At 39.2% G+C, this 12,721-nt stretch overlaps 1 protein-coding gene across 2 annotated transcripts in view; it reads right to left on the bottom strand.

The window, feature by feature from the left end:
• LOC136008445 (poly(rC)-binding protein 3-like) overlaps nt 1-7,007 on the bottom strand; it is a 315,785-nt gene extending 308,778 nt beyond the window's left edge. The window contains exon 1 of one of the 2 annotated variants that reach the window (XM_065667760.1): nt 6,927-7,007. The gene's annotated coding sequence lies outside the window, so the exon portion shown is untranslated. Of the gene's footprint in view, nt 1-6,923 lie in introns of both variants that reach the window. The other variant, XM_065667759.1, reaches the window with a different exon arrangement.
• Nucleotides 7,008-12,721: the final 5,714 nt, after the last annotated feature.

Raw genomic sequence — 12,721 nt, 5'->3', positions numbered from 1 at the left:
CTCCAGGCTCTACTTTCTGCTGCGCAGCATACACAGAACAGCGTGCTCCACAGGCCTCTGGAAGCTGTCTAGGCAGTCCTTTTAGACACAGCTATTTCTATTGGCAAAAACAGCTGAGGCTTTTCATTCCCTGTGTGGCATTTCTGCTTCCAAATTGCAAGCAGATCATAATTTCATGAAAAGCAGTTTAGAAAGGGAAAAAACCCAAACAGGTTGGCGACTTTTTCTATCTAGAAAATTTTAAGCTTGCTACAGAACTTGCTTGCTCAACAACTAATTTTACTGCAACACCAAATAAATGCCCTGGTTTTGTCTCCACCTTTCATTTCTAAGGTTGGGACCTCACAATGGTCTTTAGTTTCAATGATCCATGAACTGCGGTCCTGGTTATACCACTGCTTAACTGCGGGTTTGCCAGATTTGTCTTGTAGGCATAACTAAAAATGGATTTTAAATAAGGCTGATACAGAAGCAGTACTGTTTACATCCATACCTTGCACACACACAAGTTTTTCACCTTCAGAATTAATTCGTCATTAAGCCAAAAATTTAAATCCCCGCAAGGAAGAAGCAGTTTCTAAACTGATATTCTTTAGAGGAAGTTTCTGTTCTGGTGATGCTGAGTCCCTTTCAGAGTCCCTTGTTTCCCATCACTCAACTCTGCCCTTTGGCAGCTGGAGATGGTGTTCTGTCAATCTCTCTTCAAGCAGTTATAAAAAGATAAAAAAAGAAAAAGCTATACAAAACCCTGATACATGAATAATGGGCTGTTGCTTAGCACCTACTTAATTATTGCATCCAGGCTATATCTTTTCTACAGGCATTTTTAATTTATCTCTAAGAGGATTTATGGGATGGATAAGCTATCTGAAGAACAGATGATGAGGTCAGTGCAGCCCAAGGTATTTCATTTCAGCTTCTACAATTAACACACACACTTCAAGTGCTGAAAAGGTCTCCAGTGGATTTGAGGAAAGCAGTGGATTTGTCAAGTGCTTTTCCTTTCTCCCACACGCATTTGCATGTGGGGGTAACGGAAGACCAACAGCAAGTATACTGATATTGTGCAAATTAGAAGGCCACAGATGGACAGCTCTGGGAAAGAACAGTACAAACAAACATGATACAAAGAAGCACCAGGTACAGAATTTTGTATTTCTTACACTTTCCCCAGTGAGCAAAAAGTCTCCAGATTTGCAGTTTTGCTAAATGTACCTTGTTGAGAATGAAGGAAGCTTTCACTCTTTTCGTGGTTATGTTTCAACTGACACACTTTGATAGCAGAACTCACTGAACTTGTCTGTATTGTTTTTTAAATAGCCCTTAGAACACTACCCTTTGACCATTATTATTATTATTTCTATCTGTCTCTGCAAACACAAAAAGAACAGTTCAGGTGTTATGTTGTTAGAGACGGGGCTGCTAAGACAAATGAGGAAAATGCTATGGGATCTTATTAAATCTAAAGTCCACACACAGCGCAGCAAGGACCTGGAACCAGGACACCGCTGTGACAGCTGTCACCCTCTGGGGAAGCCACTGCTCTTTTGAACTCAGTCTTGGAATCAAGCCTCTAAAGTGAACTGAAAGCCTGGGGATTTGCACAGATCTACTAATACATGTATAAGCCACCCTATCTAGGATGCATCCTGAAGGAGAGGCAGCATTATAGAACTATTGTTAAAGAAAACAATAAGACTGAAGGGGGGCTAAGGGGGAAGAGAAGGAAGGGAAAGAAATCTGAAAAAGAGAGACCCAGGGGAAGAATTAGTAGAGAAAAGTCAGTGGTTTCATTTCCACTTGGCTCTCCAAACCTTGGTAAAGCCTGGAGCTCAACTTACTATATTTAGAAATTGATGTCTTCCTGCAGGTTTATTTGGTGATTTGAACTGAAAAAAATGTCTTGCTGGGGGAAGAGAAAGGGAGAGGGCAGAACATCCTTCTGCTACACTAAGACTGAAATGATATTTCAGAGTCAACTAAGTCTTTACCAGAATAAAAGACACCAAGTTTTGCATCTGAACTTGGAGTGATGCACATTTACATAATTTCAGCATTAGTGGCTGGACATGAAAAAGCAGTTTCCTTGTTTATTAGCACCTCCAGTCTCTGAAAGCTAACTTGGTTTCCCAGACGCAGTTGGCAGAAAGGTTGGATTTTCAGTTTGTGGGATACCATTATTTTCCTTTCTACAGCCCCCACCACATCTTTACATCAGAAGCCAACAACTGTGTGTAAATTACCAATAAACCAGAAACTCAAACAGATTTTTAATTCCGAAAAAAAACCCAGAGTAGAGTTTCTGAAACAAAATATCCTCCATTGTCTGGCTGTGCCATCTTTATGCTGGCTAAAAAAGAGAAAATTGGGGTCAAATTAAGAGGTACTCTCAGCTAACTGTTACCAGTTCAAAGGTAAAGAGTGGCTGGAACAGATGGCTGCCTATTAAGTCTATGAAAAGAATAGACATATTCTGAGGGGGAGAGGAGGAGCTACTATTCTACAACATTAAATCTGAGTGGTCTGCTGGGAACCTTCACAGGGAGGGCACTGAGCAGCAAAGGCTGTCCAAAATGGATACAAATACGTTGTCAAGCTGCTGTGACAGATCCATTATGGGTGAGCAGCTTAGCAAAATGAACCCGATCTCAACTGTCTCACAATATAAATGCCACAAACTCAGAAGGATTTGAGCTTCCAGTTCCCTTATCCCTTCCTCTGAGGCTAGCAACAGAGAACTGGCACCACAGAGAAAGGGTGGGTCAAGGAAAGCCCTATCCACCACAGCAACCACCCTGGGAAAGACCCTCCTGTCACATGCCAAATCTGCCATGCTGTGAGACTACATGCTTTCAAACAGATACATTCACAGTTCTCTCTCCTTGTCCAGCTGCAGAAAGGAAATTTCAATGCAGTTACAGACAACAGACAATACGTCTGTTTGTGCATGCTGATTTCTCAAGTTACACCGAAACGACAATTTTTTCCTACTGTGAACTAATCAAAGAGCACAGAAAGGATAATGACCTAGTGCTGGTAACAAATTGAAACTTGTTAAATTACATTTCCCCAGAGGTATTAGGAGTAATACTTCCAAATTCAATCCATGAGGTATACATGTGACATATATGGGTAAGTGAAAGCTAGAGCTTTTAAAATGTATTCCATTTTCAACCACAGACTATTAAACACAAAATTAAGTTTTATGTCAACAGTTAAGTCCATGTTACAATTTTTGTTCACACGTGACAGTTCAGCAGAAAGCATTTCAGCATATGCTTTGGTCTCATTACAGTCTCAAGAATGTGAGCCTGGTGATTTGCTAAGCCATGACAGCAGTGAGCAATTCACCACCCAAACGCAAAGGATCTTCAGAATATACCACAGTAGAAAGGCAGTAGGGTGGGGGCTGAGAAAAGGATGTATAGATTGGCTATAAGGAGGAAGTTCTTTACTGTAAGGATGCTGAGGCACTGGAATGGGTTGCCCAAGGAAGCTGTGAATGCTCCATCCCCGGCAGTGTTCATGGCCAGGTTGGACAGAGCCTTGGGTGACATGATTTAGTGCAAAGTGTCCCTGCCCATGGCAGGGGGGTTGGAACTAGATGATCTTAAGGTCCTTTCCAATCCTAACTATTCTATGATTCTATGTTATCTCCACCCTTCAAGGAGGATTTCTCACACACTGTTATAAATTTATTAGGAAATATAGCCATTTCCTATAATTTCTTTCCTTTGAAATAACAGTCTTTGCCAGTCTCTTCATATCTACCCATTCTGAGAGAACTGCTAGGGCAGACACCAAAGCTTCATCAAGGATCTCTTGCTAGTTCAGCATGGTATAAGCATTGACACGTGTGCAGATCTGAGTGCAGGGACATTTGGAAAAGCATATTAGAGCAAAGGTTCAGCCATATATGCCCTCCTAGCCAACATGAGAAGAGACTAATGGGCAGTAGGTTCCCTCATTGTAGAAGATACAGGCTACTCTGCTTTTTTATTAAAATCCAGCCTTGGCCATGCTCCAAATTGCATGTTTGATGCCATAAAATAGGAAGAATAGCAAGGACTGCCTCCTGGCTGATAATCAGCTAGCTCTGTATGTTGCTCCACAGGACCAGGTACTACTGAGAATGCACACAAAGGAAAAGTTTCATGCACAAACGTGATCACATAAGAATCACTTCTTTTTCTCCTCTCTTTCTCCTCTCTGTCCTCCCTCTTTTTCAATACCACAGCACAAGATTGCACCTACAGGTGCAAACCCCACTGTTTTCCAGCTCCGTTCAGTAAACAGACTGACAGCTGGCACTATGGCTCTTAGCCTTAGCCAAGGTCCTACGTCAAGTTTCCTGCCATTGCATGCCAGCCAATACTGCATGTTTCATCCATGGGCCAAGGATTCCTCAGTCACATCTGAGTTGGTCAACACTCATCAGACAAAACAAATACTTTCTCACATTCAAATTAAATAATTTCTCACAACTTCCCATGGCTTGACATTATGTGTGAGTCACAGACTGTTATTCTTATATTATATATTGGGTATTTTTTATATATACACACACACACACACACACATATATATATATATATACATTATATGAGCCCTCATGTTTCCTGTTTCAGCCTATGGCACAATTTGGATTCCATTTGCTCAGGATCAGACCTTGCAAAATTTTGACACTTGCTTCTGACACAGTGAGGGAAAAATTTACCCTGTAAATGTAGCCTCTTTGAAAGAAATATCTATCTATAAAATGCCTAGATACAGACGAGATACACACACATGCACACTCACGAAGAAAACCAGTTCTGAACAGATGAGCTCATGGAGTGTCCTCTACTGAGATGAATCCTTCCCTTTCTGCAAGGCAGGAAAGGTCCATGTATTTCTGCACCATCATTTTTCCTTTTTCTGCTTCCCGCAAGCAAGCAAGAATTGACTTATCCAAGCATAAAGGCAACACAGCAATGGAAAAACATATCCATTTGATCCAGTGTTACCAATCACACTTACACACATGCAACACAAATTTCTCTCACGTCTCCCACAGTATGAGTGCACCTCTCATTTGAGGAATTAATGCTCAGACCACATTAAGTGCCTGCCTGTACAATTTATCACAAGATGTTGTACACAAAGTTAAGCAAAGGTTCATTTTCTCTAGGAAGCGATGAGTTTCTGAACTATAAATCACAACATACTGACATTTTAGAAGCTACTCAATCCGTATGTGATACCAGGCAAACTGCTCTGGTGCTAATAATAATTATTGTATATTTTACATTCTCGGCTATTAAATTTACTGTCATTTCATCATCCCAGTGTTGGACTGCCGCTACCAGTCTGCCTTTGATAGTCTGTACCAAAATGAATGAAAAATGTAAGTTAAAAAAATCCAAAAATATTTGATACCTTGCAACAAAATGATGAAAGTAAAAGAGATTGAATGGAGTTAAAACTCTCTCCTATACAGTTTCATAAACAGAAAACTCTGAAGTATCAACAAAGTTCTAGAAATCTATCATGTTCAGACTAGTAGAGAAAACACTGACAGAAAGGACTGCCACTTTTCTCCTACTTTCATTTTTAAATCCTAACCATAAAAAACTGAATGAAAACAACAACATGTATTGTAGCTAGGACTCAAAATCCTACCAGGAATACGCATCTTGTCTAGGTTACCTCAGGAGTTACCCTTTGACTTGAACAATTGCATTATTAAACAGTCTCCGAAACTGGATTTCAGACATGGCAAACTAATAGGTTATTTGTTGTTTCCATTCTTTGTGCATACTTAGAAGTTTCTACTGCAAGTTTCAGTTCAACTTTGTCACATCAGCTCTACCAGATTAAACACATTTCTCCACAATGTGTCTGCCCGAGTGACACAAGTAGTGCAAGACACCCCCCATTGCCTAACTGCTTATGACTGCTGCAGTCCTTCCAAAAACGCTTTGTCACCACAGAGAACTTACCACCCCACAACTTTCTTTTCACTTCCTGCTACAATTCAAATACTTACAGATAACTTAAGGTTTCCCAACCAGCAGCCTATCTTGTTTTAATCTTTATACAGCACGTTCATCAAGGCTCAGCATTTGGTTCTAAGAAGTATTTCAGACAGATTTACAAAAAATCATGAAGGTTACTGGTTGCAAAAAATTTGTACACACAAATTCTTATGGCCCTTTGAACACACCTGCGAAGACTAGAAAGCAAAACAAACCCTTCTTCCTTTATTTCCACTTTTCACCTTCATTCCTTTCTACATATGATTTCTCTCTCAGAGTAAAATCAAAAGAAGGCAATGGAAAAGGAGGGGAATGGAAAGAAATATTAAGGACAGTCAGGGAGATGAGGAGGCTGTTTTCTGCCAACAGTACCACTGTATTAACTGTGTTTTTATAAAATAATCTCTCTGAAGATCATATCTGTTAAGTATTTCATTTTCTTATATTCACACAAACTGAGATTTAGAGAAGTTTTACTGAAATTTCTCGAGCTTTAAAGCAAGGCAAAGAAGACTCTTTAGCAGCCTGGGTTCGCTAGGAAGAGAGCAGAAGTTAGAGGCGCCCAGCCCCTCATTAACACACTTGAAATATATTATTAATGCTAATATTGTTCTTGAAAAGAAAACAGACTGTCATGGTTTAGACCCAGCCAGTAACACAGCATCATGGAGCTGTTCACTCACACCCCTTTTTTTCCCCGCTTTCCAGGGTGGGATGGGGAGGAGAATAGAAAGAAGGTAAACCCCACAGCTTGAGATAACAACAGTCCAATAATTAAAATAAAAAAGTAAAATATAGTGATAATAGAAACAATATAAACAATAACAATAATAATAGTAATAGGAAACAACAAGAAAGGAAATGAAAGCTCAGACAGCACAAGTGATGCACTATAAAATTGCTCACCACCTGCTGACTGATACACAGCCCGACCTGAGCACCAAACAGTCCTTCCGGATGACTCTCCCCAGTTTATATACTGGGCATAATGTACTGTGATGTGGAATACCCCTTTGGCTAGTTTGGATCTTGGATCGGGTGTCCTGTCTCTGCTTCCTCTCAACTTCTTGTGCCCTTCCTCATTGCCAGAGCATGGGAGGCTGGAAAGTCCTTGATCAGGGTAATTGGTACAGAGCAACAACTAAAACATTAGTGTGTTATCAGTATTGTTCTCAGACTAAAGCCAAAACACAGCACTGCAGCAGCTACTAGGAAGAAAATTAACTGTACCCCAGCCAAAACCAGGACAGAGGTCAAGTTACAACTTTCTACTAGCATGACAGCAATATAACATGAATTTTTATTAACTGACTGTGAGTTTAAGATTATACAAAACACAGCCTACATATTTTGGTGTACAGAATTGTCATATGCCATATTAATTGCCTCTGAAGTGAAGCACAAAACACGAATTTGTCATTACTGCCTTAAATTGTTTCACTGTCTCTACTTAAGCAGCACAAGAGACCTGGTTTCAGGGTAAGCTAGGAAAAGATACGCAAGTCAGGAACGTTTAACCTATGACACCTGACACTGATTTTTCCACACAATCTAAATTAACATTGGCTTTCCTATTTTTCCCTTGGTTGTATGGGTGCAGGAAACTATACTGCTTCAGAATGAGGTCAGTAAGCAAAGGCTCAATCCCATTTTTACTCAATTGAGTGGCAGAACTTCCATTAACTTGATAGCGAGCTATAGCAGTGCCTGAATGGCAAGAGATATCCTTTAGGCCCCCTGTTCTTGCCTTAGGCAGGGATTATAGGCATCAACATTTTAGGATATAAAGAAAAAAAAAAAAACCCAGTTATGTGGGAGAGTTGAGAGAGGGGATTATTTCCATGGTTTTGTTTGTTTGTTTTGTGGCGAACGATGTTGACACATACCCAAGTGCAAACAAGAAAGTAAAAACTAACACTACTACATGCCATGAGGGAGAAAAACCCAGCAATCTGGTTTTATAATTCATCAGGAAATTTCCTCAGGAATAATGCTGTCACAGCATGCTTTCATGCTATAAAGAGGAAGAAATGCAGAACTGAATAATGATTTGGGGAGGAGGATCTTTCTACTGGACCATTTAAAGGCCATCAAGTTTCTGATACTGCCTGCCAGCAAATTGCCTTGTCACACACACTTTCATATGAGTTACACAATTAGCTCTTTCTGCTGATTTGCATCACTTGTTTGCTATTACAACAACTTTCCTAGGGAACATTTAAATCATTAAAACAGATGAGCTTGAAGTCAGCTGGACAATGTTCTGCAGCTCAGCTTACATGCATCCACTGCTTTCAAGCAAACAACCCAAAGCTGATCCACCTGCTTCCCATGAGCTATACTTCATTTTGTTTTACATGGCCTTAGTTCTGTGGCTTGAATACCTTTGAAAAAATATTTGTATTAGGTTCTAGAAGCAGTCAAATCTCTGTCTTTTTATAATTATTAGGAGTAGGAAATGAAACCAGCTCCTTAGTCCCCTGCTGTTCTCAGAAAGGTCTCTGCTTTTCCCTGGAGGCGCACAAATCCTGCACACTTCAGCAGGGAGTCCAGACATCTGAGCAGACTCTACCCTAGTAACTGCCTTAAAGAAGAAGGGCTTTCCCTATCCTATGAGGATCTCAGAATATTTTAAAAGGTGAGTGGCAGGATAAACACTGGCACATCTACTATATCTTTATGATCTATTAGCTAAAGACTGAAGGAAAAGCATCCTTTTTGTAAGCTTGAAGATCCATAGTGTCTTGAGGAATGTTACTCACTATGTTGTTAATCTACAGTGTCTTTCTGTGTTTGCATTGTTTATTAGAGGAAGGTTTATGAATCAACCTCTGTATAATGGAAATATAGTAGCAATCTATTTAATAATTGACATATATGTTCATCTAGGTAAAAGATTATGTTGAAAATTCACACATTAAGTTTAATACAAATTTTTCTTCTTTTAATTTCAAACCTTGCATTTCCTTATATATGGAACTGAAATGACATTTCCTTTTTAGATCAAGATAGAATTCAGGACTCAATCTCTCTTTTTGCTTCCTTCTTTCAAAAGCCCAGCACCTTTCAGTGCACAGCATGCAACGATGCAATACTAATGAGGCAAAAGGTCCTTGAATGAATCTTATTAGATGTGCTCAGTGCTGTTTTTCTACAGTACTTCTGTCTACAACAGGGAACATCTTATCTTTGGACTAGACCTTAAGAGTAGGAAATGTACTATATGAAAGTTGATATGAATACAATCAGAAAAATGTGCAAGACACAGAAAAGAGCATCTGAGCTCTTAAAAGAGTTAAAGCTTCCAAAAAGAGCAATTTGCTCAGTGGGTAATATGAACTATTTGGCATGCTATGTTATGCCATTTTCTTCTTAAGGTTGTTTTGCATTTACAGTATGTGTGTTTTATGTATCCAGTAACAATTTGAAGACCCTCCACTTTATTACTCCGCAATGTCTGAGAAAAAACATTAATATCCTGTTTCAAGTATGGGAAACAGCAATGGCTCAGATATCACGCTGCCTCTAAAGACACATGCTTGTTCAACCACTGCCCTGCTCCTGTGCAGAGCTTCCCAATAAGCCAGTCATGATGGGCTAAGCAGAGCAAAACTAGATGTCTGGGAGGATAAACTGCTCCTCCTCATGGAAAAGAAAGACGTCTACCAAAAATCATGGAAGCCAAAGACCCTGTGGGATCCCTGTGGTGGAGATGCCCCTGTCAATGGCTTCCAAGGGACTGGACACTTCAGGGAGATGTTACTAACATTAATTTTGAGAGGAATCCCATGGGGCTGCTTCTCTTTTATGACAGTCCATAGGGTGGTAAAACCCTGTGATATAGCGATAGTAACTCCTGTGTCATAGCAGTGGTGCATCGTGAGACAGTAACTCAAAGCCAAAATAAAAAACCAAGGCACATATGGAAAGATGAATCCTTGATTTGGGGTCTAACTTTAATTTTTTGCTGTCCAGTGTACAATTTACAATTTTGCAAGCCAGTGTACAATTTACAATTGTACAAGCCAGTACGTTCTACTGTAGTGATCAACCAAGATAAATTTTCACTTCACTGTTTTTCCTAGCCATGAAATGCCAATAAAGCACTAGATATGGATTACTGCTTTTATCCAGCACACCAGAAGACTCCTTTGAAAGGAGAGGACTTCAAATAGAAACAAAAGAGGGAGTGTTGATTAACATAACTACTTTAATTTAAAATGGAGTTTAACATAATTGAAAAGTTAAAAGGTTGAGGATCCAAGATGTGCACTCAGAATATACAGAATGAACATGAGCAATACAAGTTTTTCCAAGGCTGTTTCCAGCTGAGGTACATTATCTATGGTCTTCTGAAAAAGAAAAAAAACAAACCCACAACCCAAACCTAAGAGATTAGCTGGTTAGATTGTTCAAGCAGTTTCCACTCATTCTGCAGAACACACAAATGAGTTGGGATTTTCAAAACATAAATATATGTCCACAAAGAAATTAAATCACACAACCTAATTTCTTGAGGTACTCTTGCAACTTATCAGGCAACAGTATTTCACCATTGAAGATTGAAACCTGAAAGTCTTTAAGTGAATAAGCATGTTATCGCCACTGCTTTGTATGTTGTGTGGGAATTAGCATTTGCATAAAGGGCAGAAAGAAAGTGAAACAGCCCCTCTACTGAATCATTGTGGTAACATTATAAGGCCATTTTACAATGGAGCCAGTGAAGACTGCTAGAGCATCTGTCCCTATGTTACAGAAAGTACTCACTTTTTTCTTTTTCTTTTTCTTTTTTTTTCCTGCTAAAAAGCAAACAAAGCCAGCTTTACAAAGCAACATTTGAATTTCATGGCTTGCATTTGGGAATGCTTTACCTCCAAACTTGGAAAAGACTGCAGCATTTTAGAATGGTGTTACAAGAAACCAGACCTTGTTAATTCACTAACATGACTGAGAAACATTGTGAGTTAACATGTTTGGATAAATCAGCAAACAAGGCAGAAGTCGGGGAAGGAAAATGGCCCTGAATTACAGCTCTGCATCACAGTTACCAGAGGCTAAAACTAAGATACAGTTGCTAAAGGCATCAACACCAAAATAGTTTACATGCATTCAAAACATTTAACTACAATAACTCATATTATATTATTCTTTCCAGTATCATAAGTGAACTCAAACTGCAATTATTGCGCAGACACATTTCCGGCATAACACATTGAAAGCTAGAGATGTACAATGCAGTAACTTCTTAAAAGGTTGACAGCCACAAACTGCTGAGGTCAGGTACCATATGCTGGAAAGAGTGATGCAGTGGCTCTATCATGCCAGACCATTTGTGTGATCAGACGCATGCTGAAACTCACAGGAGCCTTGCATCTATTAGGCTGCTGCAAATCATTTAAAGAAGGAACGAAAATTGAACACACTGAACAGAATTACAGAGACTGGAGTTAATTGACATGTCAGGAAGAGCATTAAAATGAAGCACTTAAAAATTCACCTGTGGATTGAAACAAACACAGAAGTGTCTCTAACACACATGGATCAGATATTCCGTAGTGCTGAGCTGTACTCTCACAGGGCTGTACTCAGATATGAGGCCTGCAGGCTCCCCTTCAAGAATGTTTCTTAGCTATTTCTATTGTTGCTTCATAACTCTGCAATTCAGTGGGAGTTCTAGATGACCAAAAAGCCTGATGAAAAATATTTAAGCACCTAAATTTCACTTTATATATATATACACACACCTTTAAGTTCCAAACTTCTGTCAACTATTAGAAGTTTGAGTCAGACTGTACCACTACATGAGCTGTAGATCTCTGCACCTTAGGAGTTTTGTAATTCTGTGTTATTCTTCCTTTCAGCTCACAAGATTCTCCTCCCTTATCTTTTTTTAATACAAATTTATTGAACTCCAGGCAATAAAACTAGATATATCAAAAACATTCCAAAACCTAAATGACTTGGAGTAGCAGCAACAAAATATTTCAGCTTCTTAATTTTCTTCTCATTCATCATTTCAGAACTATGTGTTTTTAATGGATTAACATAGGCACAAAATACTGATGATTTTTAAGAGGTCTTCATTACCTTTCAGAACACCATCTGTAGGGTCCTTGCTATTTCAAAATCCAAGATCACAGCTCTACGTGCAGGCTCTTTACGCCTTCCAAATGGACATAAAAAGAAGTCAGAGAAGTAGTGCCTTAAATAAAGGCAAAGGGCTTGGTATTGTCATACCCACTGAACAACTTCATTTACAACCACTGACTAAATCCATTCTAAATGCTGACAGCTTTAGATCTATGTATTACATTTTGAGGAATAAATGCCACTACATATTTAGCCTTTATAGTGGAAAGCTTTTATTTTGTGTATAAATCTGCGTTTAATGAGCCTTGAAAGAGATGATTGCTAAATAACAGCCTGCTGCATTCAAGCTCAACTGCCTCCAATTATATTGTTTATAATTATATAATTGTACAAATAATGTGTGTCCAACAATCCCTCTGTTTTATTACTGCACAGCACTATGACACCAGCGTAAATCACCTTTTCACTTTCAGAGTCAGCCTCTTTCATTTTGCTTACTCAGCCAACACAAATGCACACAGAACTGCACTTTTGACTGCTGAATGCATCAAACCAGCTTACCAGCCTCAGCAGAAATAAGAAAGTAATGGAAGTGGCCAACTCACTAAGATGAA

The sequence above is a fragment of the Lathamus discolor genome, chromosome 2 (assembly GCF_037157495.1).
Source record: "Lathamus discolor isolate bLatDis1 chromosome 2, bLatDis1.hap1, whole genome shotgun sequence".
In the NCBI taxonomy this organism is placed as follows: domain Eukaryota; kingdom Metazoa; phylum Chordata; class Aves; order Psittaciformes; family Psittacidae; genus Lathamus; species Lathamus discolor.
This window is presented reverse-complemented; position numbering and strand designations above follow the sequence as displayed.